The sequence below is a fragment of the Thalassophryne amazonica genome, chromosome 19 (genome assembly GCF_902500255.1).
Source record: "Thalassophryne amazonica chromosome 19, fThaAma1.1, whole genome shotgun sequence".
NCBI classification, from domain to species: domain Eukaryota; kingdom Metazoa; phylum Chordata; class Actinopteri; order Batrachoidiformes; family Batrachoididae; genus Thalassophryne; species Thalassophryne amazonica.
This window is the reverse complement of record NC_047121.1, coordinates 10,985,955-11,003,644: the sequence shown is the minus strand read 5'-3', so window position 1 is coordinate 11,003,644 and position 17,690 is coordinate 10,985,955. Positions and strand designations below refer to the sequence as shown.

The following is a 17,690-nucleotide window of genomic DNA, read 5'->3' as shown; positions in this document are numbered from 1 at the left end:
GTGAAATATGCTCTCTCCTTCTAGTCCCCGTCAGTAGCTGCAGCATTTTGAATTAACTGAAGGCTTTTCAGGGAACTTTTAGGACAACCTGATAATAATGAATTACAATAGTCCAGCCTAGAGGAAATAAATGCATGAATTAGTTTTTCAACATCACTCTGAGACAAGACCTTTCTAATTTTAGAGATATTGCGCAAATGCAAAAAAGCAGTCCTACATATTTGTTTAATATGCGCATTGAATGACATATCCTGATCAAAAATGACTCCAAGATTTCTCACAGTATTACTAGAGGTCAGGGTCATGCCATCCAGAGTAAGGATCTGGTTAGACACCATGTTTCTAAGATTTGTGGGGCCAAGTACAATAACTTCAGTTTTATCTGAGTTTAAAAGCAGGAAATTAGAGGTCATCTATGTCTTTATGTCTGTAAGACAATCCTGCAGTTTAGCTAATTGGTGTGTGTCCTCTGGCTTCATGGATAGATAAAGCTGGGTATCATCTGCGTAACAATGAAAATTTAAGCAATGCTGTCTAATACTACTGCCTAAGGGAAGCATGTATAAAATGAATAAAATTGGTCCTAGCACAGAACCTTGTGGAACTCCATAATTAACCTTAGTCTGTGAAGAAGACTCCCCATTTACATGAACAAAGCACAGAGATGAGTCCACTGTCTGAGGCCATAAGAAGATCATTTGTAACCTTCACTAATGCTGTTTCTGTACTATGATGAATTCTAAACCCTGACTGAAACTCTTCAAATAGACCATTCCTCTGCAGATGATCAGTTAGCTGTTTTACATCTACCCTTTCAAGAATTTTTGAGAGAAAAGGAAGGTTGGAGATTGGCCTATAATTAGCTAAGATAGCTGGGTCAAGTGATGGCTTTTTAAGTAATGGTTTAATTACTGCCACCTTAAAAGCCTGTGGTACATAGTCAACTAATAAAGATAGATTGATCATATTTAAGATTGAAGCATTAATTAATGGTAGGGCTTCCTTGAGCAGCCTGGTAGGAATGGGGTCTAATAGACATGTTGATGGTTTGGAGTAAGTAACTAATGAAAATAACTCAGAACAATCGGAGAGAAAGAGTCTAACCAAATACCGGCATCACTGAAAGCAGCCAAAGAGAACGATATGTCTTTGGGATGGTTATGAGTAATTTTTCTCTAATAGTTAAAATTTTATTAGCAAAGAAAGTCATGAAGTCATTATACTAGTTAAAGGAATACTCGGCTCAATAGAGCTCTGACTCTTTGTCAGCCTGGCTACAGTGCTGAAAATAAACCTGGGGTTGTTCTTATTTTCTTCAATTAGTGATGAGTAGTAAGATGTCCTAGCTTTATGGAGGGCTTTTTTATAGAGCAACAGACTCTTTTTCCAGGCTAAGTGAAGATCTTCTAAATTAGTGAGACGCCATTTCCTCTCCAACTTACGGGTTATCTGCTTTAAGCTGCGAGTTTGTGAGTTATACCACGGAGTCAGGCACTTCTGATTTAAGGCTCTCTTTTTCAGAGGAGCTACAGCATCCAAAGTTGTCCTCAATGAGGATATAAAACTATTGATGAGATAATCTATCTCACTCAGAGTTTAGGTAGCTACTCTGCACTGTGTTGGTATATGGCATTGGAGAACATAAAGAAGGAATCATATCCTTAAACCTAGTTACAGCGCTTTCTGAATGACTTCTACTGTAATGAAACTTATTCCCCACTCCTGGGTAGTCCATCAGAGTAAATGTAAATGTTATTAAGAAATGATCAGACAGAAGGAGGTTTTAAGGGAATACTGTTAAGTCTTCAATTTCCATCCCATAAGTCAGAACAAGATCTAAGGTATGATTAAAGTGGTGGGTGGACTCATTTACATTTTGAGCAAAGCCAATCGAGTCTAACAATAGATTAAATGCAGTGTTGAGGCTGTCATTCTCAGCATCTGTGTGGATGTTAAAATCGCCCACTATAATTATCTTATCTGAGCTAAGCACTAAGTCAGACAAAAGGTCCGAAAATTCACAGAGAAACTCACAGTAATGACCAGGTGAACAATAGATAACAACAAATAAAACTGTTTTTTGGGACTTCCAATTTGGATGGACAAGACTAAGAGTCAAGCTTTCAAATGAATTAAAGCTCTGTCTGTGTTTTTGATTACTTAATAAGCTGGAGTGGAGGATTGCTGCTAATCCTCTGCCTCGGCCCGTGCTATGAGCGTTCTGGCAGTTAGTGTGACTCGGGGGTGTTGACTCATTTAAACTAACATATTCATCCTGTTGTAACCAGGTTTCTGTAAGGCAGAATAAATCAATATGTTGATCAATTATTATATCATTTAATAACAGGGACTTAGAAGAGAGAGATCTAATGTTTAATAGACCACATTTAACTGTTTTAGTCTGTGGTGCAGTTGAAGGTGCTATATTTTTTCTTTTTGAATTTTTATGCTTAAATAGATTTTTGCTGGTTATTGGTGGTCTGGGAGCAGGCACCGTCCGTAATTGATGACAATCTTAGCTTTAAAGGATATGTTGAACATTTGGTTAGGAAATTGAGGCTGGAAATTGGTTTTTACTTCAGAAATAGGCTACGTTTTTCCTTCAATGCAAAAAAGAAACTTGTAGCTGCAACATTTTTACCTATTTTGGATTATGGTGACCTCATTTATATGAATGCCCCAATTCAAGTATTGAAATTACTGGATTCTGTTTATCATGCTTCGTTGCGGTTTGTTACAAACTGTAAGCCCCACACACATCACTGTGAACTTTACGGATGTGTGGGGTGGCCAGCATTGGAGAATCGTAGACTCACTCACTGGTATGCATTCATTTATAAGGGTATTCTGTGCCTGCTCCCATGATATTTGTGAATATATATTCAACCAAAAGCGGCTGGACTGTATTCTTTGCGTTCACAAGATGCACTGTTATTGTCTGTACCAAGTGTCCGTACAGAAGTTGGTAAGGTGGCATTTCAGTATTCTGCTCCCACAACATGGAACAATTTACAAAAAGACTGGAAATTAAAGGAACTGGTTTCAATAGGCCAGTTTAAACTTTTGCTCAAAGGTTTGGAAATGAAAGCCATGGATTGTACATGTTTTTAAATAGTCTTATGAAATTGTTATGAAATTGTTTGTAATGTCCTGAACTGGTGTGATCTGTGCCGCTGTCTTGGCCAGGACTCCCTTGACAAAGAGATTGGTAATCTCAATGGGACTTTCCTGGTTAAATAAGGTTAAATAAAAAAAAAAAATACTGTGGTCAAACCATATATATAATATATGCAGTCTCAAACTCACAAACTCGCAGCTTAAAGCAGATAACCCGTAAGTTGGAGAGGAAATGGCGTCTCACTAACTTAGAAAATCTTCATTTAGCCTGGAAAAGGAATCTGTTGCTCTATAAAAAAGCCCTCCGTAAAGCTAGGACATGTTACTACTCATCACTAATTGAAGAAAATAAGAACCTCAGGTTTCTTTTCAGCACTGTAGCCAGGCTGACAAAGACTCAGAGCTCTATTGAGCCGAGTATTCCTTTAACTTTAACTAGTAATGACTTCATGACTTTCTTTGCTAATAAAATTTTAACTATTAGAGAAAAAATTACTCATAACCATCCCAAAGACATATCGTTATCTTCGGCTGCTTTCAGTAATGCTGGTATTTGGTTAGACTCTTTCTCTCCGATTGTTCAGAGTTATTTTCATTAGTTACTTCCTCCAAACCATCAACATGTCTATTAGACCCCATTCCTACCAGGCTGCTCAAGGAAGCCCTACCATTAATTAATGCTTCGATCTTAAATATGATCAATCTATCTTTATTAGTTGGCTATGTACCACAGGCTTTTAAGGTTTCAGTAATTAAACCATTACTTAAAAAGCCATCACTTGACCCAGCTATCTTAGCTAATTATAGGCCAATCTCCAACCTTCCTTTTCTCTCAAAAATTCTTGAAAGGGTAGTTGTAAAACAGCTAACTGATCATCTGCAGAGGAATGGTCTATTTGAAGAGTTTCAGTCAGGGTTTAGAATTCATCATAGTACAGAAACAGCAATAGTGAAGGTTACAAATGATCTTCTTATGGCCTCAGACAGTGGACTCATCTCTGTGCTTGTCCTGTTAGACCTCAGTGCTGCTTTTGATACTGTTGACCATAAAATTTTATTACAGAGATTAGAGCATGCCATAGGTATTAAAGGCACAGCGCTGCGGTGGTTTGAATCATATTTATCTAATAGATTACAATTTGTTCATGTAAATGGGGAGTCTTCTTCACAGACTAAGGTTAATTATGGAGTTCCACAAGGTTCTGTGCTAGGACCAATTTTATTCACTTTATACATGCTTCCCTTAGGCAGTATTATTAGAAAGCATTGCTTAAATTTTCATTGTTACGCAGATGATACCCAGCTTTATCTATCCATGAAGCCAGAGGACACACACCAATTAGTTAAACTGCAGGAATGTCTTACAGACATAAAGACATAGATGCCCTCTAATTTCCTGCTTTTAAATTCAGATAAAACTGAAGTTATTGTACTTGGCCCCACAAATCTTAGAAACATGGTGTCTAACCAGATCCTTACTCTGGATGGCTGTTGTAAAAGTGTAGGAACACGGACCCACAACAGGGGGAGTAAATGAACGGGCAATGGATAAGCCAAAACAGTAACAATTTAATGTTATGACGTGCACAATGGAATACAGACAAAACAGGTTTGGAAAAACAGTCAATTATACGTTGAGTGACATGTGGGCAGGCTCGAGGATAGGAGACGTCCGTCCAGAAACGAGCCGGATCCCACACGGCTTCCACCACCAACGGATCTGAAGAACACCGGAGCCCCAAGTCCTGAGTCCCCAGGTGGCCACCGTCTCCAGCTGTCAGACCTGGTACTGCTGGCAGAGAGAACAAAAACAATGCAGGTGAGTGTGAGTTCGCACACTCAGTAATTCTTCAGTCTGTGTCCTGTAAGGAGGGAGAACCTCCACCTCCAATAACACACTCGTACAGCTCCTGGAAAACCACTTATCTGGTTGGGGTGTGAGGTGAAGCCGTCGCAGTCCACACCAAACGCCAATGGAGCAGATAAGGACACGTCGCAGGAAAACGGCTGTAAATGAGATCAGACTCTTGTTTATTATAGAGACAGCAGAGAAATTACCTTTAGGGTAGCTGATTTCTCGGCGGGGAGGTGGAGTTGCAGTCCGGCCTTTATGGTGATGGTGTTGAGTAATGGATGAGTGACAGCTGGTACAGATGATGATTGACAGCTGTCACTCCCGGTCGCTCCGACGCCCTCTCGTGCTTGAAGCCCGCACTTCAAGCAGGGCGCCATCTTGTGGTGGTGGGCCAGCAGTACCTCCTCTTCAGCGGCCCACACAACAGGACCAGGCTTGTCCGTGTGACGGGTGTAGAAGTCGGCCAGGAGGGCCGGGTCCAGGATGAAGCTCCTCTTCACCCAGGAGTGCTCTTCGGGTCCATAACCCTCCCAGTCCACCAGATACTGGAACCCCCGGCCCTTTCGACGGACGTCCAGGAGCCGGCGTACTGTCCACGTGGGCTCCCCGTCGATGATCCGGGCAGGAGGCGGCGCCGGTCCAGGGGTACACAGTGGTGAGGTATGGCAGGGCTTGAGTCTTGACACATGAAAAACCTGGGTGTATCCGCAGTGAAGCTGGCGGACTGAGGACTTTGAGTATGGTAAAAGGTCCTATGAACCTGTCCTTTAGCTTCTGGGATTCCACCTGCAGGGGGATGTCCTTTGTGGATAGCCAAACCTCCTGCCCGGGCTGGTATGCAGGGGCCGGGGAACGCTGGCGGTCTGCATGGGCCTTGGCCCTCGTCCGGGCTTCGAGCAGGGCAGAGCGGGCGGTACGCAACACCCGACGGCACCTCCTCAGATGGGCCTGGACCGAGGGCACCCCGACCTCTCCCTCCACCAATGGGAACAATGGGGGCTGGTACCCCAAACACACCTCAAATGGGGAGAGGCCGGTAGCAGATGATACTTGACTATTGTGAGCGTACTCGATCCAGGCCAGATGGTTGCTCCAGGCCGTCGGGTGCACGGAGGTCACGCAGCTGAGGGCCTGCTCCAAATCCTGGTTCGCCCGCTCTGCCTGTCCGTTCGTCTGAGGATGGTACCCGGACGAGAGACTTACGGTGGCCCCCAGTTCCCTGCAGAAACTCCTCCAGACTTGAGAGGAGAACTGAGGACCACGATCCGAGATGATGTCCAATGGAATCCCATGCAGACGCACGACGTGGTGGACCAGGAGGTCTGCAGTCTCCTGGGCCGTCGGGAGCTTCGGGAGGGCCACGAAGTGACGAAGTCCAGGCCGATGTGAGACCAGGGGCGATGAGGCACGGGCAAAGGCTGGAGGAGGCCTGGGGCCTTATGATGGTCAGCTTCGCCCCTGGCGCAGGTGGTGCAGGCCTGGACGTATTCCCGGACATCGGCTTCCAGAGACGCCCACCAGAAGTGCTGCCGGACCACTGCCATGGTTCTTCGCACCCCTGGATGGCAGGAGAGCTTGGAACCATGACAGAAGTCTAGGACTGCAGCCTTGGCCTCTGGTGGGACGTACAACTTGTTCTTCGGACCGGTTCCCGGGTCCGGGTTCCGTGTCAGGGCCTCCCGGACGGTCTTCTCCACGTCCCAGGTGAGGGTGGCCATGACAGTGAACTCGGGGATGATGGTTTCCGTCGGCCTGACTTCCTCCTCGTGCACCCAGGACAGGGCGTCAGATCGTTGGTTCTTCGTCCCGGGGCGATATGTGATCTCAAAGTCAAAACGCCTGAAGAACAGTGACCAGCGGGCTTGCCTGGGGTTCAGACGCTTGGCGGTACGAATGTACTCCAGGTTCCGATGGTCCGTGAAAACCGTAAATGGTACCGAAGCTCCCTCCAACAGGTGTCTCCACTCCTCCAGAGCCTCCTTCACCGCAAGAAGTTCCCGATTGCCGACGTCATAGTTCCTTTCAGCTGGGGTCAACCTGCGGGAAAAGTAGGCACATGGGTGGAGAACCTTGTCGGACTCCCTGCTCTGGGAAAGCACGGCTCCTATCCCTGAGTCAGAGGCATCCACTTCGACTATAAACTGGCATTTTGGATCGGGCTGCACCAGAACTGGTGCAGTCGAGAGCCAGCGTTTCAACTCCCTAAACGCAGCTTCGCACCGATCCGACCAGGTGAAGGGGACTTTAGTGGAGGTCAGGGCTGTCATGGGGCTAACTACCTGACTGTAGCCCTTGATGAACCTCCAGTAAAAATTCGCAAAACCGAGGAACTGTTGCAGTTTCCTTCGGTTTGTTGGTTGGGGCCAGTCTCTCACCGCCGCAACCTTGGCCGGATCACGGGCGACGGAGTTGGAGGAGATTATGAACCCCAGGATGGACAAAGAAGTGCGGTGGAACTCGCACTTCTCGACCTTCACAAACAGCCGGTTCTCCAACAACCGCTGCAGGACCTGACGTACATGCTGGACATGGGTCTCAGGATCCGGGGAGAAGATGAGTATATCGTCTAGATATACGAAGACAAACCGATGCAGGAAGTCCCGCAAGACGTCATTAACCAAGGCCTGGAACGTCGCGGGCGCATTGGTGAGGCCGAACGGCATGACCAGGTACTCAAAGTGACCTAACGGGGTGTTAAATGCCGTCTTCCATTCGTCTCCCTTCCAGATCCGAACCAGGTGGTACGCATTCCTAAGATCGAGTTTGGTGAATATTTGGGCTCCATGCAGGGGCGTGAATACCGAATCCAACAGGGGCAACGGGTATCGATTGCGAACCGTTATGCCGTTCAGCCCTCTGTAATCGATGCATGGACGGAGTCCGCCGTCCTTCTTACCCACAAAAAAGAAACCTGCACCCATCGGGGAGGTGGAGTTCCGGATCAACCCGGCGGCTAACGAATCCCGGATGTAGGTCTCCATTGATTCGCGTTCCGGACGTGAGAGGTTGTACAGCCTACTGGACGGGTACTCAACGCCCGGGATCAAGTCAATGGCGCAATCGTACGGTCGGTGCGGGGGAAGAGTGAGTGCAAGATCATGGTACTCCTCCGGCACCGCCGTCAGATTGGGGGGGACTTTGACCTCCTCATTAGCTGTCACACCAGGCGGAACCGAGCATCCTAAACATTCCCGGTGGCAGGTTTCGCTCCACTGAGCCACAACCCCAGACAGCCAATCAATCCGGGGATTGTGCTTTATCATCCAAGGATAACCCAAAATCACACGGGAGGTGGACGGTGTTACAAAAAACACAATTTCCTCCCTGTGATTACCAGACACAAGCAACGTCACGGGCTGTGTCTGGTGTGTGATTAGTGGAAGAAGGGTGCCATCTAGTGCCCGCACCTTCAAAGGTGAAGGTAGAGCCACTAGAGGGAGCCCGACCTCCCTTGCCCATCTGCTGTCCAGCAGATTCCCTTCCGACCCCGTGTCTACCAGTACTGGGGCGTGAAGGGTCAGATCCCCACTCAGGATCGTAACTGGGATGCGTGCTGATTTACGGGGTTTCCCCGCGTGCGTGTTATGGCCCACCCTTAGCCCAGTTTCTAAGGGTGGGCGTTGTCGTTTAACCGCTTGGGGCAGTTCCTCTGTAGATGCTCACTCGAGCCACAGAAAAAACACTCCCCGCGGGCCAGCCTCCGTTGTCCGTTATTTGATTTGACTTTGGCCCTGCTTGTGTCCATAGCTTCGTCAGCAGGGGGAGCTGTTGCCACACGGGAGTCTCTGGCTGTGGAGCGTGGGGACGGCGGCACCCTTTCGGACCCAGAAGAGAGAGGGATGGCTCGTGCCCGGCCACGCCCCCCGCCCTGCTCCTGACGATGTTCCTCTAATCGGTTATCTAATCGTATAACCAGATCAACAAGCCCATCCAAGTCCCGCGGTTCGTCCTTAGCCAGCAGGTGCTCCTTCAGGACCGGAGACAGTCCGTTTACGAAGGCGGCGCGGAGCGCAACATCATTCCAGCCGGACCTCGCAGCCGCGATGCGGAAGTCGACTGCATACTCCGCTGCACTCCGACGCCCCTGTCTCATTGACAGCAGCACGTTCGAAGCAGTCTCGCCTCTATTGGGGTGATCAAAAACCTGTTTGAACTCCCTCACAAACCCAGTATATGTCATTAGGAGCCGTGAATTTTGCTCCCAGAGCGCCGTAGTCCAGGTGCATGCCTCTCCTGGAAACAAATTTATTACGTAAGCCACCCGGCTAGCGTCTGACGCGTACATGACGCTGTGAAAAGACGAGCAAGCACTGCATCAAGAAGTCCGCGCACGTCTCGACACAGCCTCCGTATGACTCCGGAGGGCTTATGTATGCTTCAGGGGATGGTGGGGGGCTTCGTTGAACGACCAGCGGAATGTCTGTTTCTGGCACTCGGTCAACAGGAGGAGGTGCTGCAGCAGCGCCCTGAGCATGCGCTTCCACCTGGGCGGTGAGAGCCTCCATCCTCCAATTGAGAATAACGTTCTGCTCGGTAACTAAGTCCAACCGAGCAGTAAAAGCGGTTAAGATTTGCTGCAGCTCACCTAACACGCCTCCTGCTGACGCCTGTTCACTTCGCTCTTCCATTGGCTGTTCAAGCGATGGTTGACGCCCCTCGGGATCCATGACGCTGGCCGAGAAATCCTGTTGTGAAAGTGTAGGAACACGGACCCACAACAGGGGGCGTAAATGAACGGGCAATGGATAAGCCAAAACAGTAACAATTTAATGTTATGACGTGCACAACGGAATACAGACAAAACAGGTTTGGAAAAACAGTCAACTATACGTTGAGTGATGTTTGGGCAGGCTCGAGGATAGGAGACGTCCGTCCAGAAACGAGCCGGATCCCATACGGCTTCCACCACCAACGGATCTGAAGAACACCGGAGCCGCCAAGTCCTGGGTCCCCAGGTGGCCACCGTCTCCAGCTGTCAGACCTGGTACTGCTGGCAGAGAGAACAGAAACAATGCAGGTGAGTGTGAGTTCGCACACAGTAATTCTTCAGTCTGTGTCCTGTAAGGAGGGAGAACCTCCACCTCCAATAACACACTCGTACAGCTCCTGGAAAACTACTTATCTGGTTGGGGTGTGAGGCGAAGCCGTCGCAGTCCACACCAAACGGCAATGCAGCAGATAAGGACACGTCGCAGGAAAACGGCTGTAAATGAGATCAGACTCTTGTTTATTATAGAGACAGCAGAGAAATTACCTTTAGGGTAGCTGATTTCTCGGCGGGGAGGTGGAGTTGCAGTCCGGCCTTTATGGTGATGGTGTTGAATAATGGATGAGTGACAGCTGGTACAGATGATGAGTGACAGCTGTCACTCCCGGTCGCTCCGACGCCCTCTCGTGCTTGAAGCCCGCACTTCAAGCAGGGCGCCATCTTGTGGTGGTGGGCCAGCAGTACCTCCTCTTCAGCGGCCCACACAACAGATGGCATTACCCTGACCTCTAGTAATACTGAAGTTATTGTACTTGGCCCCACAAATCTTAGAAACATGGTGTCTAACCAGATCCTTACTCTGGATGGCATTACCCTGACCTCTAGTAATACTGTGAGAAATCTTGGAGTCATTTTTGATCAGGATATGTCCTTCAATGCGCATATTAAACAAATATGTAGGACTGCTTTTTTGCATGTGCGCAATATCTCTAAAATTAGAAAGGTCTTGTCTCAGAGTGATGCTGAAAAACTAATTCATGCATTTATTTCCTCTAGGCTGGACTATTGTAATTCATTATTATCAAGTTGTCCTAAAAGTTCCCTGAAAAGCCTTCAGTTAATTCAAAATGCTGCAGCTAGAGTACTGACGGGGACTAGAAGGAGAGAGCAGGGAGACATACACCCTCTCTACTTTTAAGATTAGGCTTAAAACTTTCCTTTTTGCTAAAGCTTATAGTTAGGGCTGGATCAGGTGTCCCTGAACCATCCCTTAGTTATGCTGCTATAGACTTAGACTGCTGGGGGGTTCCCATGATGCACCCAGTGTTTCTTTCTCTTTTTGCTCTGTATGCACCACTCTGCATTTAATCATTAGTGATTGATCTCTGCTCTCTTCCACAGCATGTCTTTTTCCTGATTCTCTCTCCTCAGCCCCAACCAGTCCCAGCAGAAGACTGCCCCTCCCTGAGCCTGGTTCTGCTGGAGGTTTCTTCCTGTTAAAAGGGAGTTTTTCCTTCCCACTGTCGCCAAGTGCTTGCTCACAGGGGGTCGTTTTGACTGTTGGGGTTTTTCTGTACTTATTGTATGGCCTTGCCTTACAATATAAAGCGCCTTGGGGCAACTGTTTGTTGTGATTTGGCGCTATATAAATAAAATTGATTGATTGATTGATTGATTGATTGATAATGGACGACGCCTGCGTGACGTCACCCATTGGTTTTCTATAGAGACCCGGAAGAGCCAAAATGAAGCCAGTGCCTATGTTCTATATGGCGCCAAGTTCACATCGGCTAAACGATGAACTTATTAATGCATGAAGGGGGGGGGGTATATGTGGCACTATGTGTGACGATAGACGCCTGAGCACGCCCCTCTCTCAGAGTCCAAGTCACTTAAACTTTCTTCTTAACTTAATCTAAAGTGGGACATTTTAACATGGAGTCCTATGGGAAAGTGCTCTGTTTTGGTGCTGCCTCAAGTGGCCAGTCAAGGACTACATCTCTCTGTCTCCCTCAGTTCCAGTGGGCTCATGTTGCCGCTTGGGTCAAATAGCTCAAACAGAAGATTTGTTAGCCATCAGAGGGCTGTCAGTAATTAATCATAAGTAGACATCTTCTTTAATTAGAGGATGCGGTGCTTTTCTGAAAAATGTTTTGACATAAGAAGTGTACCGCAGTTGGCATTTAACTAATCTGTTTGGTTGATTTATTAGAAAACAGTTTTCACAATCTCAAATATGGCAAAAGACAAAAACCGATTATACACGTTTTGAATTTGAAGGCAAATGTGAAACCCAGCAAAATCTAAAACCTCCATGAAATGCAAAAATAACATCAAGGTGACGTCAATATTCCTTTATAGCTGTTTTGTACATCATCATGTGTAATTAAGACCTAAACTGTTAACACGCCATAAAATCTTATGGAACTGAACATGTCCTGCATGTTGCCCCAGTCCCATTTTTTAACAAAAGCTCTGCAATGTTTGGAATTTTAAAAAACTCACCAGAATGAAGGTAGAATTGCACAGCCGAGAAGCATAGATGCCACCAAACATTCCGAGACATCTGACAGCATCATCAAGACTATTTCCACCACAAATCAACCAGGACAGACAGGAAACTAAAATGAAGAAGAACCACAGAATCATTTGTTGATGCCAAACTCTTTCTTGAGAGCAGCCAACAAAAGATGATATACTGAGAAAGTCCTAAGATGTACCAGTGGAAGCGATACAAGCATCACATTTGCATGCAGCGGAGACGTCTTCCATCAAAGCAGCCCACTGATAGTGTGGCTCGCCTCGGTGTCTCACAGCACCTACGTTCTCAGAGCATCCTGCCCGCCACCTGCTCTCTTTTCCTCATCAACACGGTCACAGCCATTCAGAAGCATCATTCAGGCCAGTCTCCTTCACTACGATGTCCTTCTCTCAAATCCTTTCCCTTACCGGCATCTCTGCCTCGGTTGAATCTCTCTCTCTTTATCTCTGTCGTTTTTCTCTTTCTCTGTCGCTTGTCTGTCCCTCTCCGTCTCTTCGCTGTGAATCATGCCTTCTGTCAGAGGAAGGTTTTTCTGACAAGCTTTCTGCCAACCAACACACCAACGCAAACCCTCCTCCTCCTCTCCCTCAGCTTTTCTTCTCCTTTATTCAGCCTCCCCCTGCCTGCTCGCTCCCTCCATCTCCCTCTTCTGTCTTTTCACTATCTTGTGTTCCCATTTACACTCCGCACAGCTTTAGGGCTTTAAGAGCTTTGGAGCAGCAAAGATACCAACTTCTCCCGTCCATCTGCTTCTCTTTCACTCTTCCTCCATTTCATTTCTCTACCCTCATCTCTTTTCTTTTATCAGTCCAATCATTTCCTCTATCTGTCTCTTCTCTCATTCACTTCAAGATTGAGTTTCACCTGAGTGGGGTTCTTCTGGGAAATCATCATCAGATATTAAAAAAGTGGTAAGGATGGAGAACAGGACAAATCTATCTATCTATCTATCTATCTATCTATCATCTAGTACAGTATCTACCATCCTTCTCTCCATCTACCCATCATCTATCCATCCAGCCATCCTGCTATCATCCGTGATTTATATGTATCTACCTATCTACTGTTATATCTAGTTATCTGTGTCTATATGCATCTATCCATCCTGTCGTCATCTATATGTGTCTGTCTATCTATCTATCTATCATCCATCATCTAGTACTGTATCTACCATCCTTCTCTCCATCCAGCCATCCTGCTATCATCCGTGATTTATATGTATCTACCTATCTACTGTTCTATCTAGCTATTTGTGTCTATATGCATCTACCATCCATCCATCCATCCATACATCACCCTATCTGTCCATCTATATATCAACCATCATCTATGCATCTATCTGTGTTTCTGTGCATCTGCGTTCTTCTATCCATCCATCCAGCCATCCTTCTATCCATCATCTATGCATCTATCCATCCAGCCGTCATCTCTATCTATCTATCTATCTCTCTCTCACTCTCCTACACATTATTTTTTCCTCTCCTCTCTCTTGTAGTTCTCTCATTTTGCCCTCTACCTCCCACTCTTCACCTCCCTGTTAATGCAACACAAAGCCATGTGGAGGTGGGGAAGAGAGAGAGAGAGACAGAGACAGAGAGAGAGAGAGAGAGCAAAAGAACAGGAGATTGTCCAGTTGAACTGAAAGAATAAACAGTATTTTATTTTTCAAATTCAGGCACAACACAGTCTGATCTTTCTTTCTTTCTGTCCTTCTTTCTTTTTTCTTTTTTTTCTTTATTTTGCTATTCTCTACCTGACTGTACCAGAGGTTGTTTTGGATATTCACGGAAATGTGTTTTATGATTCCAGTTTGCTTGTAATAAATAAGTGTAAGAAAGTGGCGATAAGCAAAAAATATTCACCATCTCTGGACCAAGAAAAGACTTCCACCACCTCCACAAAGTTCAGACAGAAGGAAGGAAATGCAAACGCTGTCACAGCTCTGCCCACATCGCCTGATTGACAGGTGATCCCAGCGAAAGATCAGATTTTTGCCAAGGCTGCACAATCCTCCAGTGTTGTGTGTCAGGGTACGTGAGAGAATCATGCTGACTGGGTCAAGATTCAAGAACTTTATTGCAAGCACAACAACATGGTGCTTTGTGTTAATATTCACAGAAAGGGCAAATGGACACAAATAAAACAAGATTAGACAGAGATAATTACAGAAAGATACACAAAGACATCAAAATATGCAGTGCATGGCAGAAAATACTAATAATGAAATTAACAATGATATGCGATGGATTACTAACAACAAGAGCGCACAAGCCATCAGTAGCAAAGCACAATGTGCCCGATATGGATCAGACGAAGTTGTGTGAGTTATAGTTCTGCTACTAACCTATAAAATTATTCGTGGACTGGCACCTCCCTACCTAGCTGACCTAATTAAACCTTACGTACCGGCCCCGGCTTTACGTTCTCAGGGTGCAGGACTACTTTGTGTCCCTAGGGTGAATAAGAAGTCTGCGGGTCACAGAGCTTTCTCTTATCATGCCCCTGTTCTGTGGAATGATCTCCCTGCATCAATAAAAGTTAGATTCTGTGGAGACTTTCAAGTCCAGACTTAAGACGCACTTATTTTCCCTTTCATATGGCTAGCATACTGGTACAGTTTTGTTTTATGCTTTTTACTCTTTTAATTCATTTTATTAGTAATTGGAGCATGCCGCGGCCTCAACTTTACCTAAATTCTGGGTCTTTTAGTGAAGTTTAGGGCCAGTGGCCGGCGATCACCTTAGTATTTCTCTGTTTTTCTTGTTGTTTAATGCTGACAAATTATACAGTTTTTTTTTTTTTGTCTTTCTGATGCCTGATTCTGTTTTTTCTCTCTGTTTAAGGTGCAGCTCCATCCAGAGATGGGAGATGTATTCGTGTTGGCGATCCTCCTGTCTTGTGCGCCAATAGCATTTCTTGTATATTCATCCGTGAATTGTTCTGTGAATTGTTCTGTAATTTGTGTTTTGTAGCATGGCCCAAGCAGAGGGGCACCCCATTGAGTCTGGTCTGCTTGAGGTTTCTTCATCAGAGGGAGTTTTTCCTTATCACTGTTGCTCTGGGGGTTGGTAAGGTTAGACCTTACTTGTGTGAAGCACTTTGAGGCAACTCTGTTGTGATTTGGTGCTATATCAATCAACTCAATCAACTTGTTTCTTATATAGCGCCAAATCACAACAAACAGTTGCCCCAAGGCGCTCCACATTGCAAGGCAAGGCCATACAACAATCATGAAAAACCCCAACGGTCAAAACGACCCCCTATGAGCAAGCACTTGGCCACAGTGGGAAGGAAAAACTCCCTTTTAACAGGAAGAAACCTCCAGCAGAACCAGGCTCAGGGAGGGGCAGTCTTCTGCTGAGACTGGTTGGGGCTGAGGGAAAGAACCAGGAAAAAGAGATCGATCACTAATGATTAAATGCAGAGTGATGCATACGGAGCAAAAAGAGAAAGAAACAGTGCATCATGGGAACCCCCCCACAGTCTACGTCTAAAGCAACATAACCAAGGGATGGTCCAGGGTCACCCGATCCAGCCCTAACTATAAGCCTTAGCGAAAAGGAAAGTTTTAAGCCTAATCTTAAAAGTAGAGAAGGTATCTGTCTCCCTGATCTGAATTGGGAGCTGGTTCCACAGGAGAGGAGCCTGAAAGCTGAAGGCTCTGCCTCCCATTCTACTCTTACAAACCCTAGGAACTACAAGTAAGCCCGCAGTCTGAGAGCGAAGCGCTCTAATGGGGTAATATGGTACTACGAGGTCCCTAAGATAAGATGGGACCTGATTATTCAAAACCTTATAAGTAAGAAGAAGAATTTTAAATTCTATTCTAGCATTAACAGGAAGCCAATGAAGGGAGGCCAACACGGGTGAGATATGCTCTCTCCTGCTAGTCCCCGTCAGTACTCTAGCTGCAGCATTCTGAACCAACTGAAGGCTTTTTAGGGAACTTTTAGGACAACCTGATAATAATGAATTACAATAGTCCAGCCTAGAGGAAATAAATGCATGAATTAGTTTTTCAGCATCACTCTGAGACAAGACCTTTCTGATTTTAGAGATATTGCGTAAATACAAAAAGGCAGTCCTACATATTTGTTTAATATGCGCTTTGAATGACATATCCTGATCAAAAATAACTCCAAGATTTCTCACAGTATTACCAGAGATCAGGGAAATGCCATCCAGAGTAACGATCTGGTTAGACACCATGCTTCTAAGATTTGTGGGGCCAAGTACAATAACTTCAGTTTTATCTGAGTTTAAAAGCAGGAAATTAGAGGTCATCCATGTCTTTATGTCTGTAAGACAATCCTGCAGTTTAGCTAATTGGTGTGTATCCTGTGGCTTCATGGATAGATAAAGCTGGGTATCATCTGCGTAACAATGAAAATTTAAGCAATACCGTCTAATAATACTGCCCAAGGGAAGCATGTATAAAGTGAATAAAATGAAAATATAAATGAAAATAAATTGAAATTGAAACTGAAATAGAGAAATGTTCTGTAAACAATGGTTAAAATCACATGAGCCCATACCGAACAGAACCAAGAGTTCAACAGTTCCACTGCTTTGTCTTCTGAGTCTGTGCACATACACATGGACCTGCCTGAGGGGAGGAGCTTAAGTAGCCGGTGTCCAGAGTGTGTAATGACTTTTCTGATGTCCGTAGCCCTTGTCACACTGTGAGTGCTGTAAAGGGGTTGCAGTGATGCCTGTTCACGATGTCCTGTGCTGTTTCAACAACACATTGGAGAGTTGGGGTTTTTGTTTGTTTGTTTGTTTTTTCTGCTTTGGTGCAGCCGCTGTACCAAGCTGTTGTTCTATCTGCCAGCATGCTCTCTGCGGTGCCTCTGTACAAGCTGACAAGTTTATTTTGTATTGGGGATGACTGGCTTACCTTTAGTGCAGAAGATAACAGAATATTTACAGAGGAATCTTTCAAATGGTGAAACCAGCACCAGATTCGGCTCAAATACAATTGGCCACTTGAATTTTCAATAAGCAGCTAGGTAGGGGTCAATGAAGGGGTCAAAAAGACGCTCCAATCATATTGAACACTATACCACAATATATGTCTCATCACAAAGATTCCAAAAGGTATAGTTTGGATGATCTGTGACTGAATGTTATGGAGTTATGTGGTAAAAAAAAAAATGCAAGAATGGTGACAAAGGTCAGTTTCAGTTTGTACAGGGGTCAACAGTTAAAGTTGCCCCAATTTTGGGAAAAGTGGTGCAGATTGTTGGTTGACCTAATAGGATTAGTAAATGGACTGTGTTGAATGTTTTGTCTCCAAAGTAAAGGTCAAACAATGTCGACGTCCATAGGATTCTATGACGTGACATATGTTACCTCATAACATAACTTAGCATGACACATGGTGCAAACTATTCCTTTATAAAGCCCTAATAGCTCAACCAATAATTTGCATCACTTTTTATCAAAATTAGAGTAACTTTAATTTTTGA

The 17,690-nt window shown here is 45.4% G+C and overlaps 1 protein-coding gene across 1 annotated transcript in view; it reads right to left on the bottom strand.

The window, feature by feature from the left end:
* The window catches only part of LOC117532050, a 51,628-nt gene extending 38,857 nt beyond the window's left edge, over positions 1-12,771 (bottom strand). The window contains exons 1-2 of the mRNA XM_034195281.1: positions 12,401-12,771; positions 12,186-12,301 (exon numbers count right to left, since the gene is read on the bottom strand). The gene's annotated coding sequence lies outside the window, so the exon portion shown is untranslated. The remainder of the gene's footprint in view (positions 1-12,185; positions 12,302-12,400) is intronic.
* Between the last annotated feature and the right edge of the window lie 4,919 nt (positions 12,772-17,690).